The sequence below is a fragment of the Heterocephalus glaber genome, unplaced genomic scaffold (assembly GCF_053883595.1).
Source record: "Heterocephalus glaber isolate CG9 unplaced genomic scaffold, H.glaber_assembly_v1.0 deba00001720, whole genome shotgun sequence".
Lineage (NCBI taxonomy): Eukaryota > Metazoa > Chordata > Mammalia > Rodentia > Bathyergidae > Heterocephalus > Heterocephalus glaber.
Genome location: NW_028258433.1, coordinates 11090015 through 11108678, shown reverse-complemented (window position 1 = coordinate 11108678; position 18664 = coordinate 11090015). Strand labels below are relative to the sequence as shown.

Here is an 18664-nt window from a genome sequence, read left to right as displayed (position 1 = left end):
GTTTTCAGATATTAGAGACCAGGTAGCACAGGGTGATGGCTCTGAGAAAAGGGTAACAATTGATACCAGCCCTATCACTGTACCTTAGTACAAATGTAACTTTGATGTCATACTGAGTTAAGGATGCAGATAATACTTTTAGTCAGCTGGACTGTGTGTGACCCATGGCAAAATTAGATGGAAGTGAATAAGGTGGGACTTCTAAATATCAAAAGACATTGGTGACAAGGGAAAGGAGTCACCAGAAAAAAAGCAGCTGGAACTCACACTGAATTGGCAGTTCGATCATTTCACCAACTAAATTTACCTCGAGTACTGAACAAGACCCTCTGAGTGATATTACCTTGCTATTTAGGTTCAGAAAAAAGCTCTGTATCTGTTCAGGGAAAAAAAAAGAAGCTTAAAAGAAATCTTATAAAAACTTCAAAGGATTTCAACTAACATATCCAAGTATCAAAACAGAATCAGATAGTATTTGAAGAAATATAATAAATGCAGTGCTCAAAGTCATAAAATTTATCATGTCTGGATTATCAGGTATCTAAATAAGCAGGAAAACATAACCACTTACCATGAGAAAAATCAACCAATAAAAGTGATCCAGAAACATGAAAATACCACCAGTGAAGAATGGTAAAACAATTATTATTAAATTTAACATATTCTTCAAAATGGATACAATGAAGAGACAAACGGAATACAAAATATAACAAGTGAAATATCTAGAAATGGAAAATGCAATATCTAAAAATAAAAATGCACTCTTTGGGATAAATATCATTTAGACACTATAGAAGTAACGATCACTGTATTGGGCATATAGTGGTACAAACAACTTAAAATGAAGCAAAGAAGGAGAATAGATGGAAAAATAAATAAATTTAGAGAAGATCTGGGACTTGCAAACAGTGTCCTATAAATTTAATTGGAGTTTAGTAAAGAGACGCAAAAGATGTCATGTGGGGTGGGTAGAAATGATTCAAGAAATAGTACCTATATTTCTCAAATATGATAAGAACATTAACCTACATCTCGAGAGAGCTTAATGAATTCTAAATATAATAAAACTATAATAGAAATTATGCTTAGGAACAGCAAAAATATATCTCTGAAAACCAGTAATAAAGAAATATTCTCAAAAATAGCTGTAGAATAAAGACCAAAATAAAAACGTGGCAAAGATAAGAGTGAAAACAGACTTCTTGTCCATCTACACAAGATGGAAAACAGTTGAGCAATATTTTATCAATGTAAAATAAATCTGTCAATCTCAAACAGAAACATCCATTAACAGTGAAGGCAAATAAAGATGATGTAATTTGAGAATCTTTTCATCAGAGGTGCACAATAACAAATGTTAAAACATATTCTTGAGGCAGAAGAAAAATGATACTTGAGAAGTTCTGCTTCTAAGTAAAACTGATGTGTTATTTCTTTCAGTTCTAACCACAGGTGATTACAAAACTGGGGAATGCTGTCTTTCCAACACTGTACACATAACCAGGGCACCGATTTCTCTGAAGAGTGAAGGACTTTGCCCCCTGCCAGCTGTGCCCTCACACTGCCTGCAGTGCCAACCCAAGTGCCTGCATTCTGAGGCCTCTTTACCTAGGACCTTCAGTTAAAGCTTTCCCTGGGCATCTCTACCTAGATCTCCTTGTCACAAGAAGGAAGCACTTTGAGGACACTCTTCCACACTCAGCCTCAGGACTCAGTGCTTTCTTTCCTGCACTTCCCTTTCCTAAACCCCTCCACAGCCTCCATCTCACAAAACTGCAAAGGAGCTTTTCCCTCACTGCTTCTTTGATAGTGAGAGTCCAACCTGGTATGAATAAACACCACTTCTTGTTTTTATTAATTAAGTTTATGGGTACATTTTAAATATACATAATGATCATATTCATCATAGGAAATTTGTACCTGTACATGATATATCTTAATTCCTCTATTTTTCCCATTCCCCTACCCTCCTTTCAACTCATCTTCCCCTCTTTGTTTACAAAAGTTTGCTTCCATTTTCTTTCTTTTCTTGTTTTTTTCATTTCCTTCCTTTCCCCTCCGTACTTTCTCTTCACATTTGAGCATTTTCTTCCTATTTCATAATATCTGGAGTACATTTTGATCCTTATTTACACTTTTGGTTTCTCACACCAGAGAAATAATGAGACATTTACACATATGTGTTTGATTTATCTCACTTAAGAGTATGGTCTCAAGGTGCATCCATTTACCTGTAAATGTTTCAAGTTCATCCTTCTTTTTGGCTGAGTAGTACACCATTGTACAATAAAACCACATCTTCTTTATCCATTCATTGGTTGATGAGTATTTAGGCTGTTTCCAAGATTTAGCTATTACAAACTATGTTATTATAAACATGAGTATGCATATATCACTGTGATATAATGTTTTAAATTTTTTAGGGATGATACCAAGAAGAGGAATAGCTAGGTCAAATGGAACCTTAAGTTTCAGGTTTTGAGGGATCTCCACACTGACTGCCACAGTGCTTCTACCAGTATACATTCTCAACAATAGTGGAGAAGGATTCCTTTTTCCCCATATGCCCACCAGCATTTGTTATTGTTTGATTTCTTGATAATTTCCATTCTTTCTGGAGTTAGATGGAATCTTAGTGTTGTTTTAATTTGTAACTGTCGAATGACCAGTGGTGTTGAACATTTTTCCATGTGTTTATTTGTCATTTCTACTTCTTCATTTGAGAAGTAGTATTCATCTCAGATACCCATTTTGGATTGGGTCTTTAAATTGAGGGAATCTGATTTTTTTTAAAAAAATACTAATCCAAAACTAGATTTTTTTTTTGAATTCTAGATATTCCTTTGTCTGAGGAACAGACAAAAAGGTTTTCTCACCTGTGGGTTGTCTCTTCACTCTGTTGATGGCTTCTTTTGCAGTGAAAAAGCTTTTCAATAAATGAGATCTCAGTTGTTGATTCTTTGTAATATTTCTTGTTTGATTAAGGTTTTGTTCATAAAGTCTTTGCCTACACCTCTGTCTTCAAGAGTTCTATTTTTCTCCTCTGGCAGACTTAGTGTTTCTGATTTAATATTTAGATCTTTTTTATTTCAGGTTAGTGCATGGTGAGAGATGTGAGTCTATAAACCTGACTCTTACTGGATCACTCTTACCTGGGAGAAAATGGAACACAACATGGAGCTGTCATTTTCTCCATTTAGCATCTTGCTTGCACCATTACAATAAGCGCCCATGGCTTGATTACTATTATTTTTATTTTTGATTCTTGTTTTGAATTGAGCAACTCTCTAAAGTTTGAACCCTCATCATATATGAGAGCAAAGTTAGATGTACTCAAAGGAATACAGAGATATCAGGAACCACCAAAACGATAACCACATGGGTTAAGTTTGCTGAGTAAAATTGAAAAGATATTTTAAAAATGCATAACATGTTTACTGGTTGAAAGATTTAATATTGTTAATATACAAATTCTTTCCAATTGATCTATGGATTTTGCACAATGCCACTCAAAATCTTGAAAGGTTTTTAGACAGAAAATTACAAGATGATTGTAAAATTGATATGGAAATGTAAACCATCCAGAAAAGACAAAGTAATCTTAGAAGAAAGTATAATGTTGGAGTACTTTGTGTGATTTTGATATACACTATAGAGCTTTAGCACCAAAATAATTTGTTTTTGGTGGATAATATCCACATAAGTTTATAAGGCAGAATAGAGAGCTTAAAAATAGCCTTTAGTCAACAATGGTTGTGGAAGTGGAAAAAGGAAAGACTCTTCAGCAACTGATGTTGAAACAATTAGACAGCTGAATGGAAAAAAAGATTTAAAAATCTGCTGTTTATTTGTACATACCAAAAAAAAAAAAAAAGCTAAAACTATAAAAGACCAAGAAAAAAGTTTTAGAAAAATATGTGGAATTTTGATGCAGGCAATTTTGAGGTAAGCAAATATATATTAGCTAGGACCTCTAAAATACAGAACGTCTACAAATTGATAAATTGAACTTGACAAATAATTGTAAAGAGTAACCTTTTGAAAGATTCAGTTAAAAAAATAAAGCCATCTATAAGCTTGAGGAAAATCCCTGAAAATTACATATCATACAAAGAACTTATTCTACAATATTTAAATAATTATTAAACCTCAATAATTAATAAAAGAAAAAAAGACCAAATAAAAAAGTTAGTAAATTATTTGAACAGATATTTCATAAAATATAATACACAAGTGTCCAAAATGTAGTGATAAAAACCTCAGTGTTATCAAGAAATTCAGACTAAATCCACAATGACATACACTTATTGGAAAAACTAAAACAAAAAAGACTGAGGCTACTAAGAGTTGACAAGAATATCAAACAACTGTCATACTTCACTGATGGAAATAAAATGGTGAAACTTCTTTGGGAAAAAGCTTCACAGTTTCTTAAAAATGTAAATATGTGCTTATAATGTGATTCTATCAACTAAGCTATAGGTGATGCTCAAGAGAAAAGAAAACATAAGTTTAGTTGTACACAAATTCTTATAAAAAAAAGACTTTATCTAGAATTACCAAAACCTTGAGCCTCTCTGCTGATATGTGGAGAAATAAAATACGGAAGATATAGCCATATAAAGAATATGAGTCCGCAATGAACAAGAATGTACATGCCATTAAATTGCCCAGTATTAAAAGCACTGAGTTGAGTGAAAGAAGCAGACACAAAATTATATATACTATATAGTTCTATTTATGTAAAATATAAAACTCTAAATATAAAGCTAATATATAGTGATAGAAAGCAAATCAGTAGTTTCCTGAAATCAGAGGCAGCAGGAGCAATGCATTGTGAAGAGGCATGGGGAAAACTTTTCAGTGTAATACAAATAGTTCATATTCTAATTCTGATAGTGTTTTTCACAGATGTATACATCATTCAGGATTTATCAGATTGTGTATCTTATATAGGTGCAGTTTGCTGTACATAAATTTTACTCTGAGACAGTTATCAAAAGGTCTGCAAACTCCCATGGCACGTAGGGTACAGATCAAGAATGAAAAATAATGGATTGTGGATCAAGATTATTAAATATATTTATATAGTTCAACAGAATGCTATATTTAAAGGGAAATTGTTCCAGTTTCCTGCGGCTGCGGCCACTGAAGCAAGTGCCGTGGCGTGGCGGGGGCAGAGTGCGGCCGTGGTGGCGGCGCCTCCCCGAGCTGCCGTGGCGAGTGACCCTGCGCGGAAGATTCCAAGTTGTGCTAGTACAACCATATAAATAATTAACACCTGAAGTCTCAGTGTAACATGGACTATATCAGTGATGACAGATAAATACAGACGCTTGGGAATCAGATACTAGGAGAAACACTTCCTAAAAGGCCCTAAGAAACATGTCTGCAGGAACCTGTCCATCTTAATACTGGTAGAACTCAGCCAAAGGAATTTAAGAGTTTCTAGTATTTTCCATGGCTGAAGCTGAGAGTCTGAAACCCTGATACATAAGCTCTATTCTTGACATAGCACCAACTCCTTCAGAATATAAGGAAAAGAAATAATGTTTCCACAATGATAGATCTTTGGTTATACAGTATGATCAAGATCCCCAAAAAAGAGACCAGAGCCTGTGCAAATTCAGAAGGGAAATAATAATGGAAAAACCACTGATTTAAAGCAGCAGAGTACTTGAGAATCATGGGTAAGCCCTAGGAAAAGAGGACTTTCTTCTTGCGAAAAGGATAACCTAGAAAGGCAGGCAATAGAAAATTGTGAGAGAAGGCAAACAGAACCTGTATCACCAGTTTTAAAAAGAATTAAACGTTGTCTTAGATCTGAAGCACCAAACAGTTCAGAAGAAGATTCGCCTATCAAATCAGACAAGGAGTCAGTAGAACAGAGGAGGACAGGAGTGGACAATGATGCAGATATTCAAGGGACTAAACGTGCTTATCGATATCTTATACTGGATGATTGTGAGAAAGGGGAAGTCAAAAAGGTGAATGTCAGTGAGGAAGGGCCACTTAATTCTGCAGTAGTTGAAGAAATCACAGGCTATCTTACTGTGAATGGTGTTGATGACAGTGATTCTGCTGTTTTAAACTGTGATGACTGTCAGCCTGATGGGAACACTAAGCAAAATAGTGCTGGTTCCTATGCATTGCAGGAGAAATCAATAGCTGCAAATGGGGCTTTGGAAACCCAGACTTCAGTGTTCCCTGATAATAGGAGGGACGACAGTTATATAGACCATAACATGCCTTGCACAAATTCAGAAGTGCAGGTCAAGTTGGAGGACCACAAATTAGGAACTGCCTGCCTGTCTGTGGAGTGTGTTAATCAGTTGACTATGAAGCCAGCTTCAGGCCCCATTTCTGAAATCCAGTCATCTTTAAGGGATTCTGAGGAGGAAGTAGATGTGGTGGGAGATAGCAGTGCCTCAAAAGAGCAGTGTAATGAAAATACCAGTAACGTCTTGGATGCAGCTCTTGAGAGTATTCCAGTCTCAGAAGGAGAGTCACCGTCTGTTCTAGACAGCATCTCAGCTCAGATGACATCTCTGTCAGAACTTCAAGAACGTCACTATACCCTGAGAATGTCACCACACAGGGCCGCCCCTGCCAGAGCTAGTCCCACTAAAAACAGTTCTCCTTGCAGAGAGAATGGACAATGTGAGGAGAATAATCTTAGTTCCAATGAAACAGGTGCAACTGCTAGCAATAATGTAAGTGAGTCTCTCACAAGTCCTGATGATATTTCTCAAAATGAAAAAGTTTTATGTTGTGACTCTCAAAACAATGGAAGCGAAGGACTAAGTAAGCCACCCTCAGAGGGAAGACTCAGTATCAGACATATGCCAACCTGCCAAAGAGAGTGCCAGTCAGCACATTGCAAAAGAGGAAGATGATGATCTTGATGTTTATTACTTTGAATCGGATCATGTGGCACTGAAACACAGCAAGGATTATCAGAGACTGCTGAAGACCATTGCTGTCCTTGAGGCTCAGGGCTCCCGAGGAAACCAGGACCTCGAGACCTAGGCAAGCACCAGAGGGAAGTGCTCAGAAACCCCATGGTATTTGTAGAGAAACTCCAGACAAAGGCTGATATAGGGCTTCCATATCCATAGAGAGTTGTTCAGTTCCCTGAGATTGTATGGGATCAATATACCAATAGCCTTGGGAACTTTGAAAGAGAGTTTAAAAACCATAAAAGACATACTAGGAGAGTAGAGTTAGTTTTTAATAAAGTAGGTTTACCTCCTAGACCAAAAAGCCCTGTGGACCCTAAGAAAGATGGAGAGTCCCTTTCCTACTCTGTGCTGCCCTTCAGTGATGGTCCAGAAGGCTCCCACAGCCACCTCAGATGATAAGGGGCCAGCTGTGTGACAACACCAGGCCCGAAACGTTTAACCAGCTGTGGACAGTGGAAGAGCAGAGAAAGCTTGAACAGCTGCTCCTGAAGCACCCTCCTGAGGGTGTAGAGTCTCTGCGCTGACAGAAGATTGCAGACAAGCTGCGCAACAGGACTGTGAGACAGGTTGCTAGCTGACTACATACGTATTTCATAAAGCTAACTAAAGCTAGCATCCCAGTTCTGGGCACAACACCAAACCTGAATATATATTCCAAAAAGTCTTTGACAAGCAAACAACAGCACCCCCTTAATAAACATCTCTTTAAACCTTCCACTTTCATGACTTCATGTGAACCACCAGTGTACATGGACAAGGATGACGACCAGCCCTGCTTCCATAGCCATAGGGGCACTGCAGCCAAGGAGGCGTTGGATGAAAAAATTATTCCAATCATGTATAGGAATTTACCTGAATATAAAGAACTATTACAATTTAAAACATTAAGGAAGCAGAAACTTCAGCAAATGCAAGCTGAAAGTGGATTTGTACAGCACGTGGACTTCAAATGTGATAACTGTGGCATGGAAACTATCCAGGGTGTTTGGTGGCACTTCCAGGATTGTCCCTCAGAGATGTCTTTGGATTTCTGTGATTCTTGTTCAGATTGCCTACATGAAATTCACAAGGAAGATTACCAACTAGAGCCTGTTTATAGGTCAGAGACATTCTTAGACCAAGACTACTGTATGGCCCAGGGCACCAGTTATAATTACCTGGACCCAAACTACTTCCCAGTGAATAGATGAAATGGCAGAGTGAGCACATCCCTCATGAGTCCTCTTCAACATATAGCAATGGTGTCATTGTTGGTGATGTGCACAGTTTGAAATGGTCTGAATGACACTCACAGCATGAGCATTTCTTGAGTGTTCTCGTCCAGCCCAACTCTGTACTGTGTGGCTCTCCATCCCTGTTCAGCAGCCAAGCATCCTTATGAGCAGAGGTTCCCTGGTGCATCTCCTCACTGCCTTGAAGCCTGGAGGCGGCGATCTTAGTGAGACAGACTCAAGAGCACATATTCACGAGAGAGTAAATCCCAAAGGTTTCAGAGAACTTGGTCATAAATATGATAACAAGAAGGCAAAGTATTTATATTCAAACACTTTAGTAGCTTTCAGTTTTGTGAAAATAGTTTTCAGCACAAAAACTGACTTCTTTAGATAAAGTTTTAACCAATGATGGTGTTTGATTCTAGGATCTATACTCTAAAAGAAATCACTATGAAGTGCTGGTCATTGATGGTCTTTAGTAAATAAGAGCTGAACCTGTACTCTAATAAAATGGAAAACACAGAAGAAATGGACAGATTCCTAGATACATATGAATTGCCAAAATTAAATGAAGAAGATATAGAAATTCTATACACCCCAATAACAATGAGTGACTACTGAATTCTACAAGACATTTAAAGAAGAACTATCGCCATTACTCTTTAAACTCATCAAGGAAATTGAAAGGGAAGCAAGGCTTCCAAATTCATTCCTGGAAGCAAGTGTTACTTTGATTTCAAAACCAGGGAAAGACCCAACCCAAAAAGAGAACTACAGACCAATCTTCCTAATGAACATAGATTCAAAAATCCTCAACAAGATACTGGCAAACAGAATACAGAGTGTCATCGAGAAGATCATACACCCTGACCAAGTCGGATTTATCCCAGAGATGCAAGGATGGTTCAATATCCATAAACCAATAAATGTAATACACTATATTAACAGAGTCAAGGACAAAAGGCACACGATCATCTCAATAGATGCAGAAAAAGCATTTGACAAAATCCAACACCCATTCATGATAAAAACACTACAGAAAATTGGAATAGGAGGTCTTTATCTCAACCTGATTAGGGCTACCTATGAAAAACCAATAGCCAACATCGTACTAAATGGTCAAAAACTGAAAACTTTCACGCTAAAATCAGGAAGAAGACAAGGATGCCCACTATCACCACTCCTGTTCAATATTGTTTTGGAAACATTAGCCATACCAATTAGACAAGAGAAAGAGATAAAAGAAATAAAGATAGGAAAGGAAGAAGTTAAACTGTCATTATTTGCTGATGATATGATACTTTACATAGAAGACTCAAAAAACTCAGTCAAATGTCTTCTAGACCTGATTGACAGATTCAGTAGAGTAGCTGGATACAAGGTCAACATGTGACACCTAATTTCTTTTAACCACAATGAACTGTCCTTCTTATCAACAGCAAAGCACTCCAGGAGGCAACTGTGGCATTGCTTCTTAACCAGCTCATGGTGTGTGAATGTTATAAAATTGTCACTCAGATATATTTTTAAATGTAATGTTCTATAAGATCATCATGTGATGTGTACAAACTATGGTGAAAAGTACCAGTGGTAGTAACTGTGTAAAGTCTCTAATTCATAACATTATTAATTCCTTTAAAATACACAGACTTCTGCCTCTGTATTTGGAGTTGTCCATACAATTCATCAAAGAAAACTGCCTAATATAAAAATCATATATATGATAATAATTTCCCTCTTTTGTAGTCTGAACAAGATCCATAAAAGATTGTATTTTAATTACTATTTAAACAAGTGATTAAATTTAGTCTGCACAGCGAGCAAGAGTTCACATGCATTCTTTTATACTGCTGGATTTTGTTGTGCATCATTTAAAACATTTTGTATGTTTCTTCTTATCTGTGTATACAGTATGTTCTTGAATAATGCTCCTTTGTCAGGAGAACTGTGAGAAATAATCTATGTGGATACTGTCTGTTTATATTATAAAAAAGGGAAATTATTTCTACACTGGACAGTCATTTAAAAATGCAATGTTCTATTTCAGATTTAAGCATTCAGAATATAGAGAAACCAATACATAATCAATATTACTTTATAAATATAAAATCACTCATGTATACATAGAGGTACATACAAAGATGCATGAATGAGAGAAAAATAAAGAAAAAGACAAAGATTTATTGAGAGAGCTCTTTAAATCAGCATTATACCTAAAGTGAAAGGCAGAAGCATTTCCCTTAAAGTCAAATACAAAACAAAGATACCATTATCATCACTATAATCAGGAGAATAAAAAATAAGTATAAAGACTGAAAGAAAGAAATATATTTGAGGTACATATATAGTAATACAAAACAAAAATTCTAAGACATACCTAAAAAATCATAGCGAGTAAGAAGATCCAGCAAGTTGCCTGGTTACATTATTCAAATATAAACTTAAAGCATCTCTTTATGTATGCATCAAAGCCTTACAAAGTAGAGTAAAAGAAAAAAATGATATTGAATATTTTTCAAGATTAATAAAAAAACCCCACCACAGTGCAGAGTGCTATAGGATGCTACTCTGTTTAAAAATTCATAAATCCTATCTTATATATATATCGATATAATTTATTGCAAGAACACACACAAAAAGTTTAATATAGGTGATCTATTATAGCACTTGCAGCATCTTCCCAAGATATACCTGTTCTACTGCAAAAGAAAAGTTCTTGGAGTTGATTATTCTCCAAGTCCTTGCGATTGGCCATGTTAGCATCACTGGTGCTCTTGTTAGAAATGCCCTCCAAATGTTACCCTAGAAATACTATTTGAATCTTTGCAAATCTACTTGGTTATTAACATCAAACACTTCTCTAAGTAATCAATTCATATTTGTTTGGCTGAGTCAGAAAGGAGCTTTATGAGAGAATCTGAAAGAAAACAATCCTTTTATGATTTAATATATATCAAAGAAAACTCAGAGTCATCAGCAGAGAATGTTAAAAAATAAAAAAGGAAAAGAGAAATTGGGAGAACCAAGCTCCCTCTTTATGTATTTCAAATAACTACTTTATTTTCTTGCCAGTAGACAGATATTTCATCTTTTGTATTTATGCTTTGAAAAGGAATAAGACATTTTAGAAGAACTACTTTATTTATTTAGAGAAGTCTTTTCTAGAGAGAATTTTGTCACCCATTAATTGAACCACTGTAAAATAGAGCAAGCATATTCTATTTTCCATTGTTTTGAAATATCCAGAATCATGAATTTCAATTATGTATTTACAAAGTGAAAAGTAAATTCTTATTTTAGCCATGCCAGTAATCTGTATAACCATATAGAGATGGCAAACAATTATCATGTTGATCAGGGAAGAAAAGTGATTTTCCTTCTATGAGTAAGGATGTCTTTGATTTCAAACTATAAACTACATTTCTATTTCCTCCCAGAAACAAGTTTGAAATAGGTATGCTTTTGAGATTTGATATTTTTCAGAATTAGTCAATGAGAAATACACAAAAGAATCATGTATTGTTAAATCTTTTTTAGGACATGAAGATAGGTTCGTTAAAATATGGGCTAGTTAAATGCAAGACACAGAAAAATAATAAATTATCACAAAGAACTGACTTGGAGAATTTTTAAAGAGCATGAACAGTCTGGCAGTCACAATTCCTTGATGATAAAGTAAAAGCCTAATGGGGAACAAGAAGATATGAAAGAGACAACATAAAAAAATATGATAGATTGTCTAAAACTCTACTTGACCTCGTTGTAAACTCTAATTCTAATCCCAGCAGGCCTGACAGATTCTTCCATAGACGATAAAAAAACAATTAGTAGGTTGTGCAAATAAAACTTAAGAATTACCAAGACCTTTTCCATGAATGAAGTATATTCAGCAATATCATGCATTGTATACAAAATGCATACAAATTATTTGTAGAAGATACATCATAAAGAAATGAAACCTAAAATAGCTGAAACATACCTGAAAAAAAATTGAAGAACTCACATTTCCTGATTTCAAAACGTACTATAACACTGCAGTAGTCAAAACTGTGTGACACTGACAATAGTGTGATAGACATATAGGTAAATGGAGTAGAATAAAGAGTCCATAAAGAATCCCATACATATAAGGTCAATTGATTTTGACAAAAGTGCTGAAACGATTCAATGTGGGAATAATAGTCCTTTCATTAAAAGTACAGGAATAACTATATTTTTTGTCTGCAAAAAAATAAAGTTGGAGCCAGGCGTGGTGGCTCATGCTTGTGATCAATCCCATACTCTTGAAAGCAAGGCAAGAAGATTGCAAGTTTAAGATTAGCCTGGGCAATTTAGTTACTTAGCAAGACCTTTCTCAAAAAATAAAAAACATGGGTTGGGAAGGTAGCTCATTGGGAAGGCTCTGGGTTCAATCCTTAGTATAATAAGAGAAGAGAAGAGAAGACAATTGGAAGGGAAGGGGAGGGGAGGGGACAGAAGAGGAGAGGACGGGAGAAGAGGGAAGGGAAGGGAATTAGAAAATTTGATTTCTTCCTCCTATATCTGCGTGCGCACACATGCCACATACATAATTAACTCAAAATGGAGTATAGACTTAAACTGTAGGTGCTAAAACTATATAGTTCATGTAAGAAAGTAGAGTAAATCTTTGAATTTTGAGTTAGGCAAAACTTTCATAAATATGACATTAATAGCATAAGCAACAAGAATAAATAGATAAGTTCACTTGATATGAATCTAAAACTTTGTGCTATCAATGTTATCAAGAAAGTAAAATGATTATGTGCAGAATGCTGAGAAAAAATTCATATTTGTAAAACATGTATCTGATTTTTTATCTACACTTGTCTCTAGAATATATAAAGACCTCAGAACTCTATAGTAAAAAAGTCATCCAACTAAAAGGTCAATAAGCAAATGAAAAGATGCTCAACATCATTTCTCATTAGGGAAATATGACTCAAAATTACAATGATATACAACTTCTTACCTAAGAGATTGGTTATAAACAAAAAGATGTCCAATAACAAGTGTTGACAATAAGTTGAAACTCTGACATATTGCTAATGTGGATGCAGAATATTGTAGCCACTTTGGAAAACAGTCTGGCAGCACTGTAAAGGATTAAATATAGCATTAACATGTGACCCAACAATCCCACTACTAACTAATACACACAAAATAAATAAAAGCAAAACTCATAAATTTATGCAGAACTGGTCCACAGTAGCTTTTGGTTTAATAGCCAAAATACTAAAATAACCCATGTGTCCATCAATTGATGAATGGACCAATAAAATGTCGTATATTAGTCGACACAATGGCATGTTTTAGCATAAAAAAATGAACCAAGGGCTGATACATGTAGCAACATTGATGGACCTTGAAAACATTTTGCTAAATGAAAAAGCCAGTCAAGAAAGATCACATATTCTATGTTTCCATTTTTAGTGAAATGTCCAGAATAGGCAAATTCATGTAGAGACATAGTAATGATTGCCTAGGTCTGAAGGTGTTAAGGGCAAATGGGGAATGACTGCTCTGTGTTCTGGAATATCTTTTCAAGGCAATAAAAATGTCCTAAAATTAGTTGTGGAGACAGCACAACTCTGTGAATATCCTGAAAACTACTGAATTATATATTTTAAATGTGTAAGCTATATGGTATTTGAATGATATAACACTGAAGTTGTTAAAATGACTAGAAGAACCTATGTGTAACTCTTTTATGTTTGTTCTATACGAAATTTAAAGAAAAAATGATATTTTGTAGACAAGGAGAAAACAGTCAGATTCTCCAAACTTGAAGCTGTCAAAACTTTTAAATGTGCTACAAAAGTAAAACAAAAACACATATATGATCAATATATTCGCTGTGAAATACCCTTATCTAATATAATTTAATTTTCAAATATTTATATGCTCTTTTTAAAATGCAGGAGAATTGAACCAATATTTGGAAATATTTTAAACTTTTTAACAAGATATTATCATATAAAACTTCCACAATATATAACCTCAAATAACTGCTTAAGAAAATAATCTTTGAAAAGTGTTTCTATTATGATAATTACTAGTAAAATGGGAATTTCTATTTTATTGAGTTAGTGGAATAGTATTTACATGATAAAAACTCTATAGCCAATTCCTCTGAGACTACATTTCTGAATTTTAAGAAATAAGATAAGAAATGTGACATCTTATGACATTAACGAATTTGAGTATCAAGTAAAAATATATTATTACAGAAATGTGTTAGTCACTGATACTGTAGTGTCAAAAGGGGAATTTTACTCTTAACTGAAAGGAATCCATATTTCAAAGATAATTTTAGCTAAATGTTAAATAAAAATGGGAATAAATATACTGCAAAATCAAATGATTTGCAGTTGTTTAAATAATCACTGCCAGATTCAGGGTTGATTCTTAGTTCCTGTTGGCCTTGGTACAAATCTGTGAGATTATTATTGAGCCTGATTCTATACAGCTCAAATTATCTGCCTCAGTCAGAGAAAAGGACAATGAAAATAGAAGCCCACTGGGGCTTTAGCTCCTCACTGGAAATCTAGGGATATGTACTCAAAATACCAAGAAGCATGATCAACTGCACATCCAGGGGTGAAAAATAAATCTAGACAATTTGAAAGACTTTGTGTTTTGAATTATTCCAAATCCATGACATTCTAAATGCAAAACAGCAGAGGCAATGAAAAGTTCAATGGCTGCCTTGTGCTGGGGAGATGGAGAGTGAATAGAAAGACAACACCAGATTTTTAAAGGCGTGAGGCTACCTGGTGTAATACTATAATGGTGGATATGTATAATCATTATACATTTCTCTAAACCACTGCAATATACACCACAAGGAGTAGTGATGTCAGCATGGGCTTATCGATTACAACACATGTCCCACTTGGGCGGAAGAAACTGCTAAGGAGAATATGTCTGTGTGTGTTGGGATTTATATTATTAAATGGGAAGTCTGTATCTTCTGCCCAATTTTGCTGTGAAGCTAAAACTGCGCTAAAAAATGAAGTCTACTGAAATAGTATTTTAAAAAGAGATTAGAGCTTTTTAGGCTTAAAAAAAAAAACTGACAAGGAATGCAGAAGCTAGAAAAGACAAGAAAACTGGTTTTCCCTTTCCACTGAGAGGAAGCCTGACATTTGTTTCAGTGTACTAAAATCCAATTTCAACTTCTGATCCTCAGAACTTTAAGAGAATAAATTTGTGTTGTTTTAAGCTACCACATGGGTACTAATTTGTTACTGCAGTAACAGGATATTAACACAGATAGCATATGATAGTACTGTTTTATATATTCCCCATTTCCACTCCCTACCCTAAAGGCATAGTTATTTATGATAAAATTTGTTTGTGTTTTTTTTTCATTCTATTCCCAGGATCTAGCATAGTTCTTAGCATTTGGTAAATATTTTTCTCATCAATCAATAAATAAGAGACTTTCCTAGATTTACCTGTAGCTGTTCATTGTGGGTTTATTTTTCTCTCATATATAAGTTTTTCAAGGCCTCATAGCTTGGAACTTCCAGGCTTTCCACTGATAGACAAAACAGAAAAGCATGTTTGTTAACTTCATATTGCTAATCAAATACTGAAGTAGATTGCTATGAACACCCATTAGAAAGTCACCTCCCTTCTCCACATCCTGCTGCTTTTCTTATTCTTACATTTGAACACAATGTTTGGTTCTTATAAATCTCTCCAGTTGTTATTTAAAAAGCCTTTTAGAATGAATAGGCCAGGAACATAATCTTTGCAAAGCTAGTCTGAAACAAAAGCCTGTGGAAAACCTGCAGAAAGCCTAAGGGGCTCTAATTTGGACTTAAAATTCTTGACAATTTCTGTTTCCTTCTTCCACCAAATTGCTCGGCTCCTGCTAATGGTTCACAATTATTGGTACTTAGAATCATACATTTGCAGGGACTTCTCCCTGTGATGACTACATTAAAGCACCCTGTTCCTCAAAGAATATGATTGTGAAGATTGGTTTTTCACTTATTTTAGCTGTTTTTTATCCAAAGTTACTTATATTCTGAAGAAAAATGCACTTTACTGGTCACTGACATGTAATTATTCATAATAAAAATTGATTCTGAGCATTTTAAGTATTTAACACCTATTCAAAGCATTTTACACATTTTAAAAAATTTTAATTAGAAATAAGAGAAAAACCTCCGAAAGAAGGTGAAAAAAAAGAGCTCATAATTCTACCATACTACTTTAAATTATATAAGTAATGACTTTAGAGCTTTGTTGTTCAGTTTTTCAGACTATCTTCCCATTACAAAAATTTCATCAGGTATCTTCACAGTGTTCTTTGAGTTGATGATGCATAGCTCAAAATTCTTATAGTTAACCACTGAAAAATGTATTAAGCATGAAAGTTAAAATTGAAAGAATAAATGGTAAATTAACTTCAAGAAAGACCAAAGGCAAAAGACTACCAGAAACATCCCTGTAGTTGAACAAGCTGGGCTGCTACTAGTTGCAATGGCCTAGAATGTGCATCCTGGGGAGCAAAGATGCATCCTGGTAAGGAGCTATTGTAAAGGGTTAACTATTTGTAGGAGCTCTGGTTAAATGGCTTTTTGGAGAATTCAAGGAAGCAGGGATAATTCTGTAATTTAATATCACAATCAATCTTTTTGGGAAGAAAGACATATTTCAGGTGGTCTCTTGCTCAGGAGCTTGCCTGGCACTGCCAGCCCTGTCCTGGTGTTGCAAGCAGCTGGCGTGGCACCTGAGCTGGCTCCTGGTATTCTTCTATTAAACATAAGCATTTTTCAAAATACTAGAATCAAAGAAGGCAACTCTATGACCTTGATGTTTCAAGAAAAAACAAGGCCAGTCTATAATGATATCTGAACTTAGGAAAAACATGATCCAAGTGATAAAAATGATCAAATATCCTCCTATGTTGGCTAATATAATAACTGCTGATTCTTTAATAAATACAGCATTAGCCTTAAGCTTATCCATCCTCCTTCCTGATAAGATTGATGAGCCACCTAACCAGAGCCCTGATCCCTAACGAGTCCTTTCAATGACTCAGTACAGGATACACCCTTGCTCCCTGTGATGTCTATTCTTTGCCATTGTTGCTAGCAGCAGCTTCAATTGTTCACCTACCCAGATGTGTCTGTTAGGGTATGGATGGCAAGCACTGACATTTTGGAGAATCATTTTAAGTCAAATATAAACCAATTTGTCCAAATTTTGTATGCTATTTATATATAACTTCCAGGTGATGAGGATTCAACAGAAAATATGACAACCATCTAGTGCTTTCGGACTACTAGATGGTTTGTATAAAATTCATATATTGAATCCTAAGCCCTAGGTATGAAGAGACAGAGGTTTGGGGAAATGATAGGTCACAAGGACCTACTCTCTGGATTGTGCCCTTTTAGAAGAGGCCCAAGGGAGCTTGCCACCCGACTCCACCACGTGAGGATCAAAAGATGCCATTTACAAGAAGGAAAGTCCTCCCCACGTAGAGTCTGCTGGCACTTTGAACATGGACTTCTCAACCCCCAACAACGATTTTTGTTGTTTATAAATTACTCAGTCTAATGAATTTTGCTATAGAAGCCTGAAGAAACTAGACATGGATGTAGCTTTATATTAGGATCTGACATTCCCATTATAAATAAATTAAATATTTCCTCAAGGTACAGATGAGAAGCTCTTTAACATAACAAGTTGTTTCTCCAGGATGGTCATCATATGTAATTGTCTTTGTAAGCTTTCGTCCTAGGATTTGAAAGGAAAAATTATGAGAAAAGAAAAAAAATGCAAACAAAGTCTATGTAAATAGGGAAGGGTGGAGGGGTGAAGGGTGCACAGGGAATGGGGAAAAAATAAGAACCAGGATACATCATGTGCAGGTACAAGCACCCAATGATAAATGTAAATGTATTGTATACCTAAGATGTACCAATACAAGAATTGAAGCAGAAAAAAAGAAGTTATTTTACAGAATACACCTAGCTGTAAAGAAAAACTATAAGCTACATGTTCTTCAGAAAAATTATCTGCATGTATTCTCTATATAGGATTGTGCTTATTTTGCTTAAATATATTATGTTAGGTACAAGAAGTTTTTCTTGTCAATTTTGCAACATTTTCATCATGAAAACGAAAATATTGGTAATTCAGTCATCTTAATTATCCAAATCCTGTAATCACTTAGATATGAATTTTTTAAATAAATTTTAAATTTTTATCCCATGAACTTTTAAAGATATTTACACTTTTGATTTTCTGACTTTCATTGTAAATCCCTTCAAATTGTGTAAGAGACTTCTTATGAGAGTGAATTAGGCCTCTTGCTATCAGACTACATAGGAGTTAGCTATCTCTTTTTTTTCTGAGAGTTTCAGGTTAGACAGGCAGTCTCCCTTTCCTACAGTTACTTAGCATAGCTACATATCTTCACATAATTTTAGATAAGGATAAATATTT

The 18664-nt window shown here is 35.0% G+C and overlaps 1 pseudogene; it reads left to right on the top strand.

The window, feature by feature from the left end:
* Positions 1-5100: 5100 nt before the first annotated feature.
* Positions 5101-8269, top strand: LOC110347363 (ZZ-type zinc finger-containing protein 3 pseudogene; annotated as a pseudogene).
* The last annotated feature ends 10395 nt before the right edge of the window (positions 8270-18664 follow it).